This window comes from Prionailurus bengalensis, chromosome B4 (assembly GCF_016509475.1).
Source record: "Prionailurus bengalensis isolate Pbe53 chromosome B4, Fcat_Pben_1.1_paternal_pri, whole genome shotgun sequence".
Lineage (NCBI taxonomy): Eukaryota > Metazoa > Chordata > Mammalia > Carnivora > Felidae > Prionailurus > Prionailurus bengalensis.
Window position 1 is genome coordinate 67320737 of NC_057358.1, and position 23893 is coordinate 67344629.

The following is a 23893-nucleotide window of genomic DNA, read 5'->3' on the forward strand; positions in this document are numbered from 1 at the left end:
TACATGATTAGGCCCTATAGACTAATTTTATTCTAAATGAATTTACTGGAGACTAGCTCTAATAAGTCATAATGCACAATAGGAGATACCTCTGGTACATTTAAAGAAGTCAGGTTTTTTATATTCCTTTTCTGATGAAAGTATCAGTAGTTAAATCAGAAGATTACTTTAAAGCTATCCTAAAGGGGAGCCTGGGTGGTTCAGTTGGTTACGTGTCCGACTTCGGCTCAGGTCACGATCTCACGGTCTGTGAGTTCGAGCCCTGCGTTGGGCTCTGTGCTGACAGCCCAGAGCCTGGAGCCTGCTTCAGATTCTGTGTCTTCGCCTCTCTCTGCCCCTCCCCTGCTCATGCTCTGTCTCTCTCTGTCTCAAAAATAAATAAAAACATTTAAAAAAATTAAAAAAATAAAGCTATCCTTAAAACAAAGGAAGCAAAATATTCCTGGTGAATCACCTATGAAAAGTGACAGAATTCAAATCTTTACCCAAACCAGATAGTGGGTATCCAAGCTAGATATTTCTACAATTACAACCTACAGTTTCCAGATATTTATCAACAGTTTCATAGTATTTCAAAAACACAATCTGTTTTAAATACATTTATGTTTCAATGATTTATCAATGGTTTCCTTCTACTATTTTCTCAAGTTAATGATCATATTCTTATGTAAAACATTAACAATGCAGACTCATTCATCTTAATAAAAATTTTCCTTTTTAAAAGTAGTAAACTGAACTTATAAGTTATTATGCAACATGAAGGATGTGTTTTGCTGATCACACTAAAAATTATGCCAACCATTTTAAGATTTTGAGTTCTGACAGCAGTTGTAAAAAAGAGATATTCCCAGTGGAATTACTTCCATCATCATGAAAATTGTGAACATTTTGCAGTCACAGTGTAAAGTGATAATAAAAGTTATGAAAATAACTCATTCCATCTGAATACTGTTTCACAGTTTCCAAGTTCTACCATATACATTCTCATTTTCGTAAAGACTTGTGCAGCAAGGTCAGACCTATGTAAAACCGCTGAGAAATTAACATCAATAACAAATCTAGAGAGGCAGAAAATAGAAGCACTGAGAGAAAATTCAAGTATTTAAAGTCAAAGAATTTGATACTTGCTATGCTATTCTATTACATTTCAGAGTCGTCTTGATATTTAAAAAATAAAAACAAATACATCACACAAAATAATTCTTGCAAACAGACCCATGAAAAGAACAACACAGATTATTTTGATGTTTTCATTTTGATACAATAAAATCCACGAAATTCCAAGCGTTAAAAAGGGAAATGGGGGCGCCTGGGTGGCGCAGTCGGTTAAGCGTCCGACTTCAGCCAGGTCATGATCTCGCGGTCCGTGAGTTCGAGCCCCGCGACGGGCTCTGGGCTGATGGCTCAGAGCCTGGAGCCTGTTTCCGATTCTGTGTCTCCCTCTCTCTCTGCCCCTCCCCCGTTCATGCTCTGTCTCTCTCGGTCCCAAAAATAAATAAAAGTTGAAAAAAAAAAAATTTAAAAAAAAAAAAAGGGAAATGGCATCAAACAAAGTAAACTGGTCAGCGTCAAAATTTTACTTACAATGAAAATGTTCCCTAGGTATGTAAGAAAATTTCTTTTACAATACTTAACTTTTAGAGGCAGAATGTAACCAAATAGTGGCCTGGGAATCAGAAACCTCCCTTTAAAATGGAATCTTGTGGTAGATTGGCCAGGTCAGGAAACGTTATCATTTGTTCTTTTAAGATTTATGAGTATCTACTGTATAAGCTACGTGAGTTACTAAAATCCCACAAATATATTATTGAGACCCACTTGCTACCTTCAAGAAACTCACAGAATGAAACAGAATGAAATTGAAATAATTTTTAATTTTTTTTTTTCAACGTTTATTTATTTTTGGGAGAGAGAGAGACAGAGCATGAACGGGGGAAGGGCAGAGAGAGAGGGAGACACAGAATCGGAAACAGGCTCCAGGCTCTGAGCCATCAGCCCAGAGCCTGACGCGGGGCTCGAACCCACGGACCGCGAGATCGTGACCTGGCTGAAGTCAGATGCTTAACCGACTGCGCCACCCAGGCGCCCCGAAATTGAAATAAATTTAATATCACAAAAAATTTTAGTCACAATGTGACATAAAGGATAGACCAAACAATTTTATTTGATGTGGTATGTTCTTTGATTTTCCAGGGAATTTAATGTTTGAGTTGAGTCTCAGGGAATTCATAGGGGACTTTAATGTTTGAGTTGAGTCTCAGGGAATTCATAGGGGACTGCCAGCAGGTGTGAACATCTGGGAGGACACTGGTGGTAGAGGAAATGAAATGTACAAAGAATAAAAGTGCAAAGCACATTGCTGGACTCACAGAACGTCATTACCTTACCTTGGCTAACACAAGGTACACAAGAAAGAGAAGTATGACATAGGCTACAGAAGAGTCTATTGTCGCAGGGCCTTGACTGCCAGCCCACATGTGTGGGGTTTTTTTCTCTAGACAATGGAAAATCATAAAATGGGCTTTAAAGAGAAATAACACAATTAGATCTGTTCTATGGAAAGCTCACTCCAATGACAGCCAAGTAGGCAGACTGGAGGCTGAATGAAACAAAGGTATATTGTTTTGAAGTGTATTTTAGGTCATTACACCGGGAACAGGCACCTGTAGATTGCTGTGACAGCAGGGTGCTGAAATTCATGGATGGCCTTTTATCTCCTTGTCAAAAAGCACTGTAACTTCAGCACACACTAGATCTTTTTCTGGATGGAAGTACCTCAAGTTTCATCTTTGTTCTTCCTTTCTTGGAACATGGGTAAATGTATTAGTTTTTACTGTTGCCATAACAAGCAACTACAAGGTTAGTAGCTTTAATGAACAGCAATGTATTATCTAACAGTTCTGTAGGTCAGAAATCTGATGTGAGTTTCACTGGGTGTCAGGAGGCATTCTTTTTTGGAAGCTCAAGGGAAAACAGGTTTCTTTGTCTTTCCCAGGCTTTGGAAGTCTCCGTGTTTGTAGTCTCCTGGGGTCCCCTCCTCAATCTCAAAACCAGCAAAAATGGTCAAGTGCCTCTCATATCACTTCACTCTGATGTCCTCTTCTATATTTAAGGACCTTTGTGAATAAACGGGGGCAGCTCTGATAACCCAGGATAATCTCTGGGTTTAAGGTAAAATGACGAACAGATTTAATTCAATCTGCAACCTAATCTCCCTTTGTTACATGTATTGTAACATATTCATAGGTTGTGGGGATTAGGATAGGCGCATCTTTGGTTGTGGGGGGAGGGCATTATTCTGCCTATCCAGTAAAAATGTTATTAAGCAGCAAAATAAGCAAAAGGCCAACAGTTAGAAGGAAAAGACAAGGACATTCACTTAAAGGGCAATCAGCTTCAGAAAAATTCAGGCAATAACTATATTCTCTTTCATAAGGCAGGGGATGACATATTTAGGGCAGAATAATTCATGAGCCTAGTTTTTTAGTCAGCTCATGGTGAAAAGATACACTAAATTTACATTTTAAAGTGTGTGAATTCCAGTGTTTTTGGAAATGATGCTATCGGCCAACCATTTATAGAATGGACTACCACTGTATTTGCAACCTTCTAAGGCTTTATGTAGTAGTCTGAATGTTCAAGGGACTGGGTATTTGTTTAAAAGTTGCACAAAGCATAAGAGAGTCTTCTTCATAAAAGAACAATATGAACAACTGAAAAAAGGCTTTCTTTCCTTTTTAGACTAAAGTAGGGATGCCTTCCTTCTCTTTTCAAAATCATTTTATAGTACCTATCAGAGGGCCTATCATCTTTTTCAAAGACTCCCTGGGCAACCTTTGGTTATCTCACACATGCCAGCTCTTCCCCAGAGTGAAGTTGAAAGTCCTGAGGGCAGTGGGCTCTCAGAGAAGATCAGCTTCACAACTCTGTGTGGACATTTAAGAACACAATGGCCAGACTATATGTGCATTGCTAAGTCAGAGATTATTCGAGATCCAGCTTCCAGTTCTGAATCTTTAATCTGAATAAAACAAAACAGCTCTAGAAAACATCTAGGCTTTGATAACGGCAATCTATCCTAATGATGATGTTAAACTACCAATAAAATGAATATGTGTATTTAACATGCTTAGCAATATATGTATGTATATACGTATACATATATATATATATTATTTTCCTTTGTTCTATATTTGAACAAAGCATTTCCTAGTCATTTCTGAAAAAGGTATTTTAACTCCTTGAAGCCATACCTGTCTTTTTCACTATCGCCAGGACAACAGATTTAACTTAACAGAAGAAGTAGGTACTCAATAGTTGTTGAATTTATTGAATTTATCTACCACCAACTTTCAAAAGGGAATTAAGGATATTCGTAATAAAAATCACATGATAGGGGCACTAAAACAAAAAGACTAGTAAGAGAGGTAGAAGATGAAGATGATTATATAAAAACTTTGGCCAGATAATAACTACAAGTTAGCTCTAAAATGCCTGGCTGCCAAAAAAAATAGTAAATGATAATTTTAACGGTCTGACAAAACAAAATGTATAGGTTCATAATAAAGACAAACTTTTTCTGGTATAAAACTGTAAAGACTTCAATTTCCTGAATAAAACAGATATGGACTATATCTTTCTAATGTTTTCTAGCAATGCTGCAGATAGCTTCCAAATTCAGTTATCTACGAACTTTGTCTTATTCAACAATCTTGTGGGTTACTTTCATACTTGGTATAAAGACCAAGTTAAATGAGAAGATGAGAACTTATAGAGCATAGCTGACTGACTATAAGCCCTAAAAGATTCCCATTATCCAAGTTAAATTGTTTGTCTCTTTTAGTTCCTATTATCATAAATACATTTATTTGTATCATATGGTAAAGTACACTGACTACAGAATTTTAAATGTCATTGTAATAAAAGATGGTTTTTTAAGTGAAAAAATTATATTTTCCCACTGGGGTGGTGTTTATACAATCAAAAGCATGGATAACTATGAAAAAAACATCAATAGATTTAAGAAAAAAATGTTTCACCCAAATACGAAAATCTTAAAAATGATTTAAAAAATGACTAAGTTTTTTGGGGACCTTGATGGGTAGTTCGGTTGAGTGTCCAGCTCTTGATTTCAGCTCAGGTCATGATCTCATGGTTTGTGAGATTGAGCCCTGTGCTGGGCTCAGTGCTGACAGTGCAGAGCCTGCTTGAGATTCTCTCTTTCTCTCTCTCTCTGCCCCTCCCTGGCTCATGCTCTCTCCCCACCTCTCTCAAAACAAAATTAAAAAAAAAAATGATTAAGATGTTTAAACCAATTTTATGTATTTTAAACAGTAAAAAAAAATTTGCTTTCTGCGTTATTAGGTGCAAGCTGTAATGCAAAATATATAAGTTAGAAAGGCAGAAATTAGGATTTCATGTATATCATGCATATATTTTGAGGTAACACACTACTTATACTAGGTTTAAATAAAAAAATAATCCAAATATAGTAATCCTCAGAAAGCATCATTATTAATCATATTTATTATTTTACAAAACAATTTTCATAATTTAAATGATTTCATTAGTGTTTGGCGAAGAACAAATGAATGTGTCAAAGGAAATTAAAAGAGATTCTACAGACCTTCAGTGTTCCCAGTGTGACCTCCTCTCCGCCTCAGAGACCAGTCCCTTTAACCTGGCTTCAAACCTCTGGAAACCTCAAGAGAGATGTCCTCATGTCTCACCCACCCAACTCAGCCAGATCACTGACCTTGCTCTAAGCTAAGCAACACTAAGAACAATGATAGAAGCTCTCTAATTTGACTTGCAATTCACCAACTTGCCAGATTAACCTGTTAAATCTTTCCATAAAACATATGCCCACAGGAAAATGAACATTTGGGACTTCATACAGGCTTGCATCTCCCATCTGTTGAACTGTATGTATATTAAATCAGGTGTTTCTCCCCTGTCCCCATCCTGTTTATGCTCATCATTATAGTTAGGTAATCAAATAATACAAAAAGCAATAGAACATAAGATGATTAAAAAAAAAGGCTGCATTAAAGACAAAATTATATGCTTTGGAAAGGGTGAATAAAGGTGACTCATTAAAACAAAACAAAACAAAACAAAACAAAAACCCAAAAACTGTATGGGCCACACAACTGTGAACAATTGGGGATAAAATGTTAAAGTCTGGAAGATTTTGCCCTTTGGTTTCTTCTCAAGTATCTTTCTGTTCTTGTTCTATTTGAAAGAAACTAAAGCTGGAATTCACAGATGATAATATTGAGTGTGATTTATGCAAGAAAAACAATGTGGAAGTTCAAGCAGTGGATATAAATAATTACTGTACAACTAAAAATAAAATACTGAAGATATATATGCATCATTTCTTTGATTAAGAAATGATACAATCCTTGAAGCTTGTATCTGATGTCAGCACTGGATTGTAGAACTTGTTGCTGATCTTGACCTTGTATCCAAGTTCACTGTTCCCTTGGTATATGTTTAATACCCTGTACATCTCTTTTTTTTTTTTTAATTTTTTTTCAACGTTTTTTATTTATTTTGGGGACAGAGAGAGACAGAGCATGAACGGGGGAGGGGCAGAGAGAGAGGGAGACACAGAATCGGAAACAGGCTCCAGGCTCTGAGCCATCAGCACAGAGCCTGACGCGGGGCTCGAACTCACGGACCGCGAGATCGTGACCTGGCTGAAGTCGGACGCTTAACCGACTGCGCCACCCAGGCGCCCCAAATACCCTGTACATCTCTTTGATTCAAACCCTTAGTACGCGCGGCTCGGTCACTTCGTGGCTGAGGTTGAGAACATGTTGGTGGAAGAGAAATCCATTGGTTTGAGAATCTTCAAGACCATGATATTCTCGATCTGTGCAGGGTATTAATGTCTAAGAGCTGCCTATTCCAGGATTTCTCTAGAGGCTGGCAAGAGTCCTGAACCAGTTGTCATTTCTGTCTTGCCGGTCTGACAGGGTTGGGAAGGTCCGAGCCTTGGGACCTTTCTTTGATTAACTGTCCTTCTCAGTTAACCAATCAAGTGCCGACCCTAATCACATCAGGAACAAGGGCTTTCACCTTGTTCCATCATGTCTCACATACCTGCTCATTTTAGCATCATGCAAGAGTCCAAGACTTTCAGGTCACCTGTTTCCACCTGGTCATTTACTTCCCCACTAACCTGTACATTCACTCATTTACTCAATCTTCCTCTCATCCCCTCTCCCTGTGCCCTGTGAACTAGGGGGATCACTTTTTACAGCTTGTTTTGTCTCACTCCTATATACTGGAGGAGGCCTGAGGAGCTGAAGAGGATAAGGGGAAAGAAGTGAGCTCAACTATCCTCTAACCTTCCTTCTTTAATGCCACCTACTTTGCTGGTCACTCCTCATTCAATGGTGACTCCGGCGCCTGCCTGACAGTTTTCTTCTCCACTTCTACTCTGTGTTGTGATTCTTCGTGAGAATAGCCTTGACAAGGACCATCCAGATATTGAGTTTCCTAACAGCTCCACTTCTGAAATCCTTCAAGTATCCTAGTCTCTGACCAGCACTCCTCACCCTCACGGCTCACTTGAATTTTTCCACTTTCATGGAAGAATTTCATGTATATACATTGAGCCGTATATACACTTTCCTCTTTTTAGTTATCCATCATTGCCCATTTCTGCCCTTTTCCCATAACTGTACATACTGCCTCCATCCGTTCGATTTCCCAATCCCCAGCGCTTCTCAGGTACCGATGTGCTACAGAATCACCAGATGGACCTGTAAAAACAGACTGCTGGGCCCCACTCTGAGTTTCGGATTCAGCAGGTCTAGGACTGAGAAGCTGCATTTTCACTAAGATCCCAGGCAATGTTGACACTGCCTTGAAAATATACTTTCCCAAATCATTATTACAGTCATGTTCTTTTCACCATTCTCAAATTCTCTGGCTTGACCCCCCTTTGTCATATTCATGCCATAAATGCCAACCCTGCCCACTTATACCCAGTTACTCTTCCACTCTGCATTTACACCTAGCAGCCGAAAGACAAACACACAAATTGCACTCACCTGGAAACCCCTAAGACACACAGGCAACAGCTCTGCAGGAGACAACCATAGCACCTCCTTTCCTTCTACTGTCCCAATCTATCCAGCCTCAGGTGAAATCTTGCCTAATATTCACTGAGAAACTGTGAGCAATCAGGGAGCTACTCCCTTATTTCGGCACCGTCAAATCTACCAACCTACCTGATCAATTCTACAATAATTTATTAATCTTCTGCTTTTCCTCAGCAATTTGTCAGCACTTCTCTTACAATGCAAACGTTCCTTCTGCTATGAGACTTACTTAAATGCACATTTTATTTCCTCTATTAGACTAAAAACTCCCCAAAGAACAGTTTGCATGTGATTTACACCTCTGCAACTGCCAAAGCAGGCTTATGGCTATTTCCTTTGAGACACTGATTAAGTGCTTATTTAAACGAGTGAATGGATGGAGTGGCCTTTTATTGCCTTTTTTTTTGCTTTAAGATTTATATTGAGATATAATTCATAAAAACCACAATCTTTTAAAAGTATATAGTTCAGTGGCTTTTACTATATCTACAACTAAATTTTAATCTCTTAAATAATTATAATAATTCATGCTCATAATAAAGTATTTTAAAAATCCAGAGGGTTTAAAGAAATAAAAAAAAAGTCCTTGGGGTAAGGTGAGGGGAAGGTTAGAAGATTGCGCCTTGAATGGTTTAGTTTCAACATATTCCACCCCAGCATGCTTTCCTGATTCAGCTACAATCCTTCCTACCTTACTGGCCAGTACTGAGTTCCTATGTACCCTCATGGCTAGGGAAGAGAATATTAAAAATGGACTGTATGTGATTTATGAGCTTTTTCAACTCAAACATTGATACAAACTAGTCTTTTCATCATCACTTCTTATCTCCAAATTGTGCTCATCTAACACCTCATTAAAGTAACAAGAGGAGAGAAGGTAATGGTCTACTTAACATTCCTCTCAGGAGGCTTAAGAGTCTGAATGAGAAAAAAGGGCAGGCCATAGCATTTACTTTATGAAAAACACTGCTCTTGGCACTACCAAAAAGGAACAAAACAGTACTTTAACTTTCTTTTTTTTAACATTTATTCATTTTTGAGGGACACAGAGAGAGAGAGCACAAGCAGGGGTGGGGCAGAGAGAGGAGAAGACACAGAATCTGAAGCAGGCCCCAGGTTCTGGGCTGTCAGCACAGAGTCCAACACGGGGCTTGAACCCACAAACCGCGAGATCATGACCTGAGCTGAAGTCGGACGCTTAACTGACTGAGCCACCCATGTGCCCCAAAACAGTACTTTATCTTAAGCTGCAATGGATTCCAAGGTTTGTAAGTAAAAGTTTGCAAGAACTTTTAATCTATATAAAAGCAACATTTTAGAGCATGGCCACACAAAACTGTGATTATGCAAAGATCTGTAGTTTTATGCACATTATTTATAACTCTGAATCTCTGTGGAATAAAGACTGGGAAAACAGACCAAGAGCATATAAGATGAAGTGAAAAGCAAGATGCAAAATTATTTAGAGGCTAGAAAGTCAACTATTGAAAAATTATAGAAAATTAAGACAAATGAATACACCAAAATGTTAACATATACTATTATCAGGGGGTGAGATTTTAGGTGCCTTTTCTTCCTTATATGTTTCCAATTTTCTATAATTAGCATTTGTGACTTAAAAGTTTTGTTTAGGGGGGCGCCTGGGTGGCGCAGTCGGTTAAGCATCCGACTTCAGCCAGGTCACGATCTCGTGGTCCGTGAGTTCAAGCCCCGCGTCAGGCTCAGGGCTGATGGCTCAGAGCCTGAAGCCTGTTTTGGATTCTGTGTCTCCCTTTCTCTCTGCCCCTCCCCCGTTCATGCTCTGTCTCTCTCTGTCCCAAAAATAAATAAACGTTGAAAAAAAAATTAAAAAAAAAAGTTTTGTTTAGGGACACCTGGGTGGCTCAGTCAGTTAAGTGTCCAACTTCGACTTGGGTCATGATCTCACAGTCTGTGGGTTCAAGCCCCATGGCGGGCTCTGTGCTGACAGCTCAGAGCCTGGAGCCTGCTTTGGATTTCTGTGTCTTCCTCTCTCTCTGCCCCTCCTCTGCTCACACTCTGTCTCTTTCTCTCTCTCTCTCAAAAATAAATAAACACTAAGAGAAAAAAATAATAAAAGTTTTGTTTAAAGTGTTAAATTCTAGTACACTGAATATGTCATATATTGTATTCAGGCACCATAAACCTCCAGTTCTGTGAGCTAAATTCAATACTATTAAGTAAAATAAACATGAAATAATAATCACGAGCAACTAATATATCTGTGTTTTTCTTTAGAAAAAGATGGTTTTTTTTGGTGCCAAACTTAGTATTTTCTTAAATGAAATAATCCATGCCTTTTACTTCTTGGTGCTCAAAACACTACAACTAATAGACTGATTGCTAATAAATACCTGGTTTACTTTCTCAATTCAAAAAATATTTAGGGGTACCTGGGTACCTCAGTGGGTTAAGTGTCCAACTCTTGATTTTAGTTTAGGTCATGATTTCACAGTTTATGAGTTCGAGTTGTGAGTTCTAGCCCCATATGGGGCTCTGTACTGACAGTAGGAAGCCTGTTTGGGATTCTCTGTCTCCCGCTCTCTCTGTCCCCCTCCCCCTGCTCACTCACTCTCTCTCAAAATAAATAAACTTAAAACTATATATTTAGACACGATAATAGTAATATGTATTTTAATGGAAAAATTAGTATATACTGGCCAAATATCTCAATTATATGCAATTAAAATACATTCATTTGGGGCCTATGTGCCAGATGCAGTAGGAGATAAAAAGACAAATAATATCTGGGACCGTCTAGGGAGGGTGGGGTGTCTACCTGCACTGAAGGAGACCACCATCCACAAAAAAATTACACCTCAATGAGCCAAGTTCTATGAGACTAGTAAGAGTAAAGTGTTACTGGAACATCAAGACAGTGATTAACTCCACTTAACAGTCTCAACAGTATATCAGTGATTCCAACTGACTATATCACTACTGCTCATATTCCAGAATTGAAAAAAAATACAAAGGTGCAAGCACTTTAGGCTGGTAGTTACACAGGGTTTAGTCAGGGAGAGTATTTAAAACCAGCCCAAGGATCAGGCACAAAAAGAATTGGAAAGGACTTGAGGGACTGTAAGTTAACATCAGGATGACAAATACCTGCTCGGTTCACTGACTAGAAAAACTGTAGTGGCAGAGACGGAGGTTATGGCCAGGAAGGAAACTCTAGATTTCGATTTCATAGGAGATGGCAATGATTTGTGACTATATTCAGGGTCTGCCTTTGATGCAGGGGATCCATGATAGTGGAAAAGGAGCTCCATCCACTGGCACACATGAGGACAAGAGAGCACAGCGAAGGGAAGGATGCCATAAAGGTCAACAGAATCGCTCAGGTTTCACACAGACTGATCATACTTGAATTTCCCAAATATGCTCATTCTCTGACTCTCTAAAATGATGATTTCATCTCCTGAAGCAAAGAGGGGGCTTGCAGAACAAGAATAAGCAGGGAAATAGAATGCTACCCTGGGCAAGGTGCCAAAGTAACCCACTTGACTGCATCATCTAGAGATAAGAAGTATAAAGATAATTCTTTTTGCCCTGTCTCCCGTGATAGATGAAGAAATTGTATGGCATTACTTAACTGTTGTAGATATCAAAACCAATACTAATGAGTTTAGATTATTATAACTAACTTACTATGAAATGGTAGATTAATATGGATGGGTATTACATTACCACCAAAGCACCCAGAAAAGAATTCTCTCTGGTCTGAGTAAGGAGGAATTCTTTTGCTTCTCTGAGGCAACTGATTAGTTTTTTTCTTAGGGACGCTGTGACTCATGTATCATGACATGTCTGCCTTTTTTCACTGGCTGCAAAAACTTTAGGAGCAACAGGATTCTCAAACTTTAGTATGACTAAGAATCATTCGGAGACTAACAAATGCAATACTCCCACGTATCCATGCCCTCTGCTCGCCCCTACCCACTCAGCCCCATCCAGCCACCCCTAGCCAGGGCTCTGAGTCAGTTCAAGAGATACTAATGTAAGGGGTGCTGTGACCACTTTCAAAAAGGCTTTGTGACCTAGTTCATATAGACACTACTAGATTCAAGTTCCTTGTGCCTGAGTCATCTTATCTTTTCCTACTTTGTTCTGTTTCTTGTATCACTAACTTAAAAAAAAACGTTTTTTTCAAGTTTGAGAGAGAAAGAGAGCACAGTGTGTGTGTGGGGAGGGCAGGAGGAGGGGAGGGGGGAGGGGGAGAGAGAGAGAGAGAGAGAGAGAGAGAGAGAGAGAGAGAGAGAATATCCCAAGCTGGTTCCAAACTGTCAGTGCAGAGCCCGATGTGGGGCTTGAACCCACAAACTGTGAGATCATGACCCGAGCAGATGTCAAGAGTTGAACGCTAAACTGACTGAGCCACCCAGGTGCCCCCATTAAATCACTAACCTTAAAGTATATTGTATCTATTTCCTCTCTATATGTTTAATTAAGCCCTCAAACTGTTTCTGGAGAAGGAAGGGTTGAAGTGAATAAAGACTTTCGAAAGAGTATGAATACATCTTATTTTTCCTTTTCCAAATGTCTGGGAAAGAAAGCTGATCAATTTTTTAACGGTAGAGGAACAAGTTGAGCTGTTAACAGCCTTGAGCAAAAAAGACTGCAAAGAGAAGCCTGCCACACCAATGTATTATTAATAGTAAATTGGGCTGCTGACTTGATGCAGGCACATGGACAGCACCATGTCCTTTGATGTTCAAACGGAAACCCCTAAAACCTACCCTTGGTTCATTTCAAGCGCATGCATGCAACACTAGGACATACTTGCTCAATTTTCAGTGTAACTGCAGGACCTTTCACACATGACAAAAAAAGAAATTCTATGTGTACACGTGATGTATGACTTCAAGAAGGAAAGCAATTACCAATGAGTCCACATACATTTGTTGAGGGAGTACTACATGAAAGACATTCATGTTAATTCTCAGCTACTACACAGAAGCATTGAATTATCTTGCTAACTGTGAAAAACCAGGAGAATTAGGAAATAGTTTGAGTTAAATGTTTTTGTTTGAATTGGCTGCATTGTCTTAATTCTCTATTGTCCTTTATGTGTATAGAATTATATTCCTAAAATACCCCTTTCACTTTTTGTTTCTTATGATGAAAACCAAAGGCTGCTTTATAAGAAAATACAGGATAGAAAAACAAGGGTAATGGCTAAAATTTATTGAGCGTGTGAAACTCAATTTGAGAGTTGGAACTGACGGCAGAACTCTGTACTGATGGAAGAGGAATGCAGAAATACCATCTGTAGAGTAATTACTATATGCTAAGAGGTGTCCATATACACTTTGCTCATATTAATCATTACAAACACCTTATGAAAATGAAAACTTGATAAAAGTTAATGCTAAGCATTTTTAGAGTATAATTAGCTCAGCATAAAAGCTCTACATTTCATTCTCACACATACTCAGGATCCCAAATAAACCGTTACAGAAATCCCTACATGGTTATTCCGTCTGCATACAGGGCAAAACATCAACCCTTACTCAACACTTACCATTTCACATTTCTTCCCCTACATAAAATACATAAAAAAGTATTTTCATTCTCTATAGCTAAAGTCCTTTGTCTAGTATAGCACTTTTGCAGCTAAGTAACTTGTCACTAAGAGTGAAATTCACAAAATATAAAAATCATAAAATTGCATTTAGTTAGGAAGAAACCTCCAGAGGTGGCCTGACAGAAGGGCAGTCAGCCTGTTAAAAAAGAACTCTCAGAAGTGTGGTGTCCCTTAAGGGGGATACAGAGCACTAACCTGACTCATAGGCTCAAAGCCAACTAAACTCTCCTCTCTACAGAGAGCTCTAGAATCGATTAAAATAAACTTAAAGAGCAGACTTACAGGGGAATATAAATAACAAAAAGAGCATCTTTACAAATTGTTGTAGGGCTTCCTGGGTGTAATGTGAAACTGCACTCCATATGTAGAGAGCAGGAGAGTCAACAGACAGAGGCAGACCATTCCAAATTGGTAGGTGGCTGTTTTAGTGAATATGGGAACTTACGGGGCCTGTCTTGGGTGGCTGCCAGATGACCGGTTTTCCACACGTGCCCACCACAATCTTGAAAACTTATACAGAGGCCTAACTGGGTTCAGTCATGTACCCAGTCCAGACAGCCTCAATACCACATTTCTATCTCAAGAGTGTATCCTTGGGGCAGCTTCTGAGAGTGGGAAAGGCAAGCAGAATGCACATTCTAAGCACCGGGGAGCGGGTGCCAGTGTCCAGCACCTCCAGGTGCCAGTGTCCAGCTTCTGGGTCCAAGGACCCTCACATCTTGATGACCTCCTCCCACAGAAGGTGGGGGTGCTGGTCTGGCATACCCCACCCCTTCTCCATCTCATGCCTGACCGTGCTGCCTCCCCCAGGCAACATGTATAGTGCTCAGGGACTGGTCAAATTCCTAAAGCTGCAGCCACATCAACATCTAGGGATCAGGCCATAAATGAAGAGGAAGAACTCCCCATATAAGTTCCTATTAAATATCTGTCTTTATGGCCTTAAAATTCTGCTGCTCCTGTGGTCCTGGTCATGGAATGGGCACCTAATGGAAATACCTTTCTGTAGTGAGCCCACTCATTTGTCTGACAAAGAAATCAATCCAACTCTTGAGTGTGTGGGCTGCCCTTCTCTAGCTCATCATGATTGCCATGCTGGGCATTACAACTCCTGTAAGGGGACTGAAAAGCCCTAAAATAGTACATTATGGAAGAACAAGCTCAGACTAATACTCTTAATTCATCTAATATTACCAATATTGATCCTGAGGCCTGGCCTGTGGCACACACTATCAACAACATGAGGCTTGGGTATTCTTTTTCAGTCAAACTGCTGACTAGAACGATCCTAAAAATACCACTAGTGGAGTTATGGATGGCTACACTCTGACTTGGGATGGGTTTATGTGGCTTATCCTGGGTTATGGACATTTGAGCACCTGGGCAACTCTATGAGGGGAATGGAAAAACCACTCTAAACAGAACCAACCCAGTTATACCAGGAATATATGATGGATATCACTGCAGCTATGTAGTCATTCTGTCCTATTTTCTCATTAGAGAAATTTCAGTGTTTCAATGACACTGACCCATCTTGTCACCCAGGTATTTACTGGATGGCCCCAAATGGGACCCATTGCCATGTGGCACCAATCTCTGGTCATGGCTTCCACCTGGGTGGCTGGGCCACTGCATTATGGGTTTTCCCTGCACAAGGGAGAATTTGCCTCATGGTAACAACTACCGATCACCTTCTCCTCAAGGTGAGATGGGCACATTTTGTATTCCACTGGTACAATTATTTGGCCACTGTCTTTGTCCCCTTCACTGGCCTTTTGGATATTATAGCACACATAGAAGCCATTATGTTTATCCACCAAGCCTTCAATGATAGCTAACAAATCCTATCCTTACTGAACACTGAAATTTCTTTAATGAGAAAAGCTGTCTTCCAAAATAGGGTGGCCTCAGACATTATTACTGCCTTGCAAGGAGGCACTCGTGTGTGCCATAAGAATGTTCTGTGCTCACTCCTGGTAAGCCTGCCAATGTGTCATCTTTATTAAATCACATGAGGATACAAATGAATGCCCTAATCTGATCCCCAGCCTAGGGAACTTAATAAATCAATGTTTTGGATCATGGGGCTCTTGCTAGAAAACATCACTGATTTGGGGAATTACCGTCCTAACCTATGCTTTCTTTTGCACGAGCCCATATTGTCACTGTGGCGTCTACCTCCAATGCAGACAGAAAGCATAGAATAAGCGCCTCCATGCTAATGAAACCCCTTGCTGACCACTCAGGGCATACTGAGAAGGAGTGGGGTATGTGAGGTTGTAAAAGCGGGTCACAAAGGCTGGAGTGTTGGATGAGGTCACCAAGAAAACAATAGCTGAGGCCCTGGTTACTTATCCCAGTTTCCTCAGAAAATAACCTATGATTCTGTTGAGAAGCCCATTGTTACGTTTGAAACAAAATCTTTTTATTTTTTTTATTTCTAGAAGTTCTTTCTACTTGGCAAGGAAGACACAGAAGTTTAGAAGAAGACACACTCGTTTAGAGAGGAAAGAGCATATATTTGGAGTCAAGAAATAGTATTTATTCTTGTCCCTAAAAGAGGCCCATCTGTTGCTCCTTCCCCTTACTGATTAAATAAGGCAGAAGCTGGAAGGCAGTGATGTGAAAAGACGGGTGATCAACAACTCTATTCCTTCTAGCTTCAGGAACCTCCCCAAACTAGTTTGCTCCTCTTAGTACTCTATATTCGTGCCCCACTCACAGTCTTGTGACAGAATGCTTAGAAATTCTATTGGCCTGATCTGGTCAGTATCCAGTGATGAACTGATTGGGTTGATTTAGCAAAAACCCCTGGAGTACCCATGTTGTTTTGGGGAAGTCACAGAGCCATCCAGCCCAGCTGCCTCAAAGCCCGAGTGCTGCTGCTTGTCCAATTCATGGGAGAAAATGCTTATGTATTTAACCATTCTAGTTTTTTTTGTTTTTTTTTTTTGTTTTTGTTTTTTTTTTACTTAAAACATATGGCTTACTAAGGTACTTGTAATTCGTGAAGATGTGCAAAACTTACCCTGGTTTTAGATATTTCCCCTTTCCCAGACAGCACAGAATTGCTAGAGGACACGGAACTAACTGTTGGAGATCATTCTTTGCTCACACTTAGGATGATGTTTACAGAACATCCCAGCACAGAAGTTAGTCATCATAGAGAGCCTCTTGAAGGTACAGTATTTTTTTTTCTATTTAGAGTTCCTGGAATCAAAATTTTATGATACTAATAACTGATGAGACTTAAATTTAAATCCTGACTCATACAGTTCTGATCTGCTTCTATCTAAAAAAAAAAAAAAAAAATTAAAATTATTCCAGGATTTCCAATACCATAAATACTGACATATTTTTTTCTAAATAGTTTAAAATGTTTACTTTTCAAAAGCACAAATAGGGATTAATTAAAATGAAAACTGAGTAACATAACTTAGCTGTGATACTCTGGTTTTCGAAGTATGTACAAACATACACCAGATGAAGGGAGTGCTCTTATTTTTGCTAAAAGCAAACCAGATGTCTGCGCATGTTATCATACCACACACTTCATTCTAAAGTGCTAAAAAGGCCTATTCTCCTTTCTGTGGATCATTTATATATCACCAATTCAAAACCAAATTTGAATTCTCAACCTCCTATCTGTTGCTAAATTTTTCATTATGTATTTCTAAATTATTGCTTTATTCTCTCAGGATGTTATAAAATTCTCTCAGCATTTCATGTGTTTGCATTGAGATTTACATTAAATGAGAAATCCTAAGGTACAGTAACACAAGTATGGACAGTCTTACACTCTAACAAGTTACTCTATATTTTTAAATTATTCCAGTATAAATCTATGTAGGGTACTCATACACTACTATCCTCTTGAAGTGAGGCAGAGTTTATGCTTTAGTGGTGTATGGCATTGTATTTTGTCTAAAACCTCATTTTTTCTTATTCCACATGTTACAAAAACCCCGTATAATTATTTCAGCTGAGAAATAAGGATAATTCTTCATCTTTATCAACTTCCACTTCCCACTTTTTTCTGGCCGACGTATTGTGTTTCTACATAGTAAATTCACTTAAAATTGCTCAGGTGAGTAGGAACTCTACAATCTGTAAAATAACCCCAGTCATTAAGTAATAAATGTGTCACTCTTGTTTATAACTTATTTTAAGAAAGCATGCAAAAAACCTCTATATTTTTTCAGCCCTACTGCCTCTTCAGTTAATGAATTATAGGAGCAATGAAAATATGTTGCTTCATGAGTTCTGTAGTGAGGATTAAGACAAGAACTTGGAAATAATAGGTATCATCTTCTACAGGCCTATTTTACCACCAAAACTCCTTAAGAGTATGTATTAGAGCAATTCTACATATTAGAAACTCAGAGAGGTTAAGAACTTGCCTGAAGTTAGTGGTAGGGATGGGCTCAGATCAGGGCTCATTCCCTAAATCACATGACTGACTAAATCCATACGGGCTAGACATTTACCTACAGCCTTTCTAGATATTCAGTTGAGAACATCTCTCTCCTTTATTGTGAAATGACCATTTTTATAAGTGGTCTAATCAAAATCATTAACAGTCTATGGTTCTGGGTTTGTTTTGCTTTTAATAAGTTTGTAGATACCATAGGAGGAAAATAATCCTTATCTTGGGAAATCTGTTTATCTCAATAATGAATATGGGTTTGCTAGTAGGATTACTCAAGTCTGCTAATTCGTACATTAATTCTACTGTCCTGTGGAAAAGAGGCAAATTATTAGATATTAGGTAAATTCTGTCCTCAAGTTTGCAAATCACCAAAGAGCATGCACTGCATTACAGTTTATATTCCACTTGTACTCCACATAGTATGTGATTTATACTATAAGTAATAAAAAGAGCCTGAACTGACAGAAGGCCATGGTTACACTTCTGTAATTAATAAGGCTGTCTCTTACCAGTGTCTATTTCATTAATCTGCATGTTTTGCAGCAGGTTGGCAAGGCCACCATTATTCAGCCTTTCATTTGTTTGAGTCACAGGGACAGATATGCTGGCTCACGCATGTCTTTACTTCCCAAAGAGACCTACAAAACAATTTGGCTTGGCTACAGGACCCATGATTGTACCACACTGTAGCAGATTTCACTGGATGAGCACTGGACTACATATGACTATCACTGACTTGATCTATAGTACTGTTGAGACTTAAACTTCTGTAAAGAGAAAGACAACTTTTTTTTCTATTGCTGTCTTAATTTTTATTTTCATTACTTTCTTGTTTTTACTGACAAATTTACTTGTTTACTGACATTAAACAATAAACTTATTTCTCATGAATCTGCCTTTCACCTCCACCACAGAAAACAGAAATTTATAAATGTAAATATTATCCTGGGAAATTAATACTGACCTAATTTTCTTTAAAAACACACAAGAAATATATTTGTCCCAAACTGGTGACAGAAAAGCTCTCTCCGAAGGAGGGGATAAAAATTTCTCTTCAAATGAGGATACAGACATATGATGAAAAGCAGAGGATACAGACATATGATGAAAATCATCCAAAGTCATAGAGCAACAATGTCATATTAGCAAAGAAAAAGGAATGCAAATTCTGGCATTTACACTGATAATTTACCAAACCTCAAAATCAAAATATAAAATTTAAAAATTTAATCAGATTTTAATTTTGATACTACAATCTGATTCAAGTTACTGTAAATTCAATTAAGACATGTCCATATTACTGAGATGAAAACCATAATAATGGAGTCTTTGCATGTCTTCTACTGAGAAAGACAGTCCACAAATAGTAAATGAGAGGAACCAATGACAGTTATCAAGAATAAGAATGCAAAACCATATTGTCATTTAAATTAGGTTGTCCAATTTTCTAGGAAAATGTTTAGTGTAATTTTAAGTGGATAGTTTTTTTTCCAATAATTTATTTTATCTATGTCTATTTTATAGAATATAATACATTTTTTTGAAATTTTCCCCACTCTTTCTAAGAAAAAGAAAATGTAAGTTTAATTTAAATGAAGTCATATTTCAACATGAAAAACTGAACTTTTGTGTAATAAACTAATATGTGCTTTTTGGGGAGTGAAGAGTGTTTGTCCGGAAAGAATCCTAGACTTGGTTTTAAATACTTCATTTTCAAGTCATTTATTAAATAAGTTGTAAAGAAATATATTTTCTGCAATTTATTAAAGCCCCCAAAGTATCTTCAGATTCTGTTCATAATTTGAAGTTTCAATTTTTAAACTCACAATATGGAACTGAAAAGTAAACCCATTCTTTTTCTTAAACAATAAATTAATTTTTACAACTAAGGTGTTAGTAGGGAGTAACATAAATGTTGAAAAAATTGTGAAATGTACAATATTTCAGATGTACAATATTTCAAATGGCAATATATTTTTAAACATTTTAGTAAGTTTGGTAGACCATTAGTACATTATAGTAAATATTTAGTACATTTCAATAAATGTTTTTGCAAGCAAGTAGTAAACACAGCCCTATCAGCATTCTAGCTATATACTAGGTCTTTGCAAACACTAGCAACTCTTAATAACTAAACTGAAAATGAAGGACTGAAAGTCTTGAAGTATCCACAGTTGTTACCGGTGAAAAAAATATGGCCATCAGAGCTTCTGAATTAAATTTTTATTTTGCTTTACTTTCTTCTATTTTAATTCACCAAATACTGGTTATCCACATGTTGAATCTGATTAACAGAACATTCACAAATGTGATGAATAAAAGTAGATAGATGACAGCAGTAATATTTTTGGTTGAGTTTTTTCTCTGATCCATAATCAATATTCAGATAAGTAAGCTACTAATAAGGAAAAGATGTGCTTGATGTAAGAAAAGAATTTCAAGAAAGGATAAAATTAACCTTCAAGTCTACAAAAATAATTTGTCCTGCTGAGATGATTTAGCCTGGATATCGGAGTGGCTAAACCCAGACCATTATTTGAGACTGATTAAAAATTCTAACACTGAAGTGATTAATGAGGATAATAAAATTAAACGGATTTTTTTAGGCTATCTCAAATGTACATATTTTATTTATTTACTTTTTAATATTTACTTGAGAGAGTGCAAGCATGCACAAGCAGGGGGTGGGGAGGGGCAGAGAAAGAGGGAGAAACAGGATCCTAAATAGGCTCAGAGCCCAAGGCGGGGCTTGAACCCATGAACCGTGAGTTCATGACCTGGGCCAAAATCAAGAGCCTGATGCTCAACCGACTGAACCACCCAGATACCCTTCATATGTACACCTTTTTAAGTGAGGGCAAAAAACTAAAGCAGACCTCAATAATCATTAAGTTCAAGGTGAATCTAACAGGCTAGCTCGACTCATCGGAGAATGCTGGCCTTGGGTGGAAAGAAAAAGCAGGAGTAAAGCAGATGTAGAGAGTAGGGAATAATGACACAAAAATAGGAGAAGGAAAGGAAGAAAAAAGGGAGAGAGGAAAGGAGCCAAAAGAAAAGAAATGGAGATGAAGCCACAGGGTACTAACAAGAACTGCCCTAACTACTGCCACAAGGAAAGCTGGTGAGCAGACCCCACCAGGCCAGCACTTTAGAAGTACCTCAGACCATGACCTAAGTCCTGCAGGAAGGAGGAGGCACAACCACCAGGAGCAGAACGCTAAGTAACAGGCAAGAAGTCAACCACCCCTGGATGTACCTCAGGATGTGACCAAACTGCAGAAGTTACCTTTCAAAGAAAGCTGTAGTTTCTAGAAGGAGGAAACAATGTTCAGTGGGGTTTAAATATACCCCAATTTTTCTCAGAAATTAAGACATCAAGTTAACTGAAATTAAAAAAAATTAAAAAAAAAAGACTTCCGGTATTTTATAGTATATCCTAGTAAAACATCTTGCCATCATATTTATTGCAATTTTTCACATAAACAAAGCTTATATATGCTTTTACTGAGAAACAAATGATTTTGCCAATAGTGAGCTAAAAATATTTACAGTATTTATAGTTATAGCAATCAAGTTACATGCATGGGAAAAAATTGTCCTTTTCTCATTTACTGGAATATCAACTTGTGAGAGTTAAAATGTGTGGAAGAGGTACGGAAATGTAATGGTATGTCCTCACTTTTCTAATTTTTACCACCAAGATGGAGGTGCAGTAGAAAAACAAACAAAACGGAAAAAACAAAACAAAAAAAACCCTCACATACATACTCAAGAAGAGACAGACAAGCTCTAACCCTTCATTCAGTGTTTACTGTCCTTACGGCAAGCCACTGATACTAATAAGTTATTTCTTCATCAGTATTCCTGTGAATTAAGAGACCTCTGGAGTAAGAGACGTATTATGTCTTTTGAACAGCCTTTCTGAGATTCAATCTTTCCATCCTTTAAAAAAGAAGATGGTGACAATTGATATTTGTATGATAGCAGATGTTAGAAGAAATCAAAACTACACAAGTCCATGGTTATGCTGCTACCAGCCGCCACAGTCTATCTGGAAGGTAAACCCTAATGCAGCTTCCGATTTCACAATCTCTTCTAACAGACAGCTGTTGTAACAATTCTTAACTGCCTGCTGCACGTATGTAGTAAGAGAGATGCAGCAATTACATCGCTGTATGTAGTAGGGTGGAAATGTTTTAAAGTTTCTACAAGGAATTGTTGCTGGACTACAACTTTTAGTTCAAGAGTCAGGCAGCACTGTCCAACAGAACCGTGTGTGACGACAGAAATCTTTTGTCTCTGCTGTGTCCATTATGAGAGCTGGAAAGGTAGCAAGTCCTAGTGAGAAACTGAATTTTAAATTTTATTTAATTTCAATAACTTTTTATTTGAATAGTCACATGGTCAGCGGTTACTCTACTGACAGCACAAAGTTAGAGAATCTGTAATTAATGGTCCAAATGAAGTAGTATCTCCAATTTAGAAAAATTAGAAAATACAAGATTTTTTTTTAAAAATCACTTTCTCCTCCTTCAGCTATCATTACTTACATTTTTGTTATATTCTTCCAGATTTTTTTCTGATATACTAAATATATTCATAAATTAAAAAATGTAAGCATGCATACATGAACTAAATACATACAAATACATTATATTAGACATTTTTAAGACAGATCTACAAAATCCTATGGCTGTTAAGAATTATCTACATTAATACACTAAACCCTTGATAGACTTCAGTCATTATTATTAATGGCTGCTCAGTACAACACTATACCATAGTGGCATTATTAAATAGTCCATCACCGTTGGGAATTTAGGTTTTTGTTCCTATTTTTATTCTTATAAAAAACCCTGCAGTGAACATATTTGTACATCTATTTGTTCCATTTGTAGGAATATTCCTTTAGGATAAATTTCTAGAATTGGATTTGATGGGTCAAATGTCTCTTTTTTCAGACTGTGGAAGACTATTATCGAATTGCTACACAGAAAAGAACCCATGAAAAGACAAAACTCTTTTGAAAATATAAGAGAAACCTTATAACCCCGATACCCAAATCATTAGGGAAAAGAGATGATGGTGAGGACGATGATACAGTGCTGATGATTGGATTACAAAGATCTCACAATTACCCTAAAAAAATCCTTCGGCTTACCCTCAAATTACAGTAAACAGTACTTATGTGTCCTTTTGGAGGCAGACATACTACATTCTGCCACTCAAGAGCTCCATGGTAGCTAGGCTTTTTTTCCTTCACTGAACAGATTACGATTCTCCAGTTAAATACTAGGGAAGCTGGCTGGTTTGTCTACAGGGCTATTTTACACATAAAATATGTATCTTTAAATTAAGGAATCACACTCAAGTCAGCATTATATTCACACTGTGAGATACACCGGGAATTGAGACCTCACGAAAAAACAGCAGACTGCAATTTCCCACTTTACTGCTCAGTCTAGGGCATATGTGCATGGAATGGAACCACAGTCACCCACACTATTTATATCTCTCTGGGTTGTTCTCTCTTTCAGCATAAACAAATTAAATGTGCAAATGGGGTTACTTTATAGGATATTTAACAGGTTCTATATTTTTGTATAGAACATGAAAGATGGAAAAAAAAAGGAGAAAGAAAAGAACTGAAGAGTGAAAAAATGTGTGTATGCACATGGGAGAGTTATTTTTAAACCTAAAATGTGTCTCCTCTCTCCCTGCCAATGTGCAGTATTATTTCAA

General features: G+C 37.9%; 1 protein-coding gene across 1 annotated transcript in view; it reads right to left on the minus strand.

Annotated features, from left to right (window-relative positions):
* Positions 1-23893, minus strand: part of SLC2A13 (solute carrier family 2 member 13) — a 376609-nt gene that overhangs the window by 136100 nt on the left and 216616 nt on the right. The window lies entirely within an intron of this gene.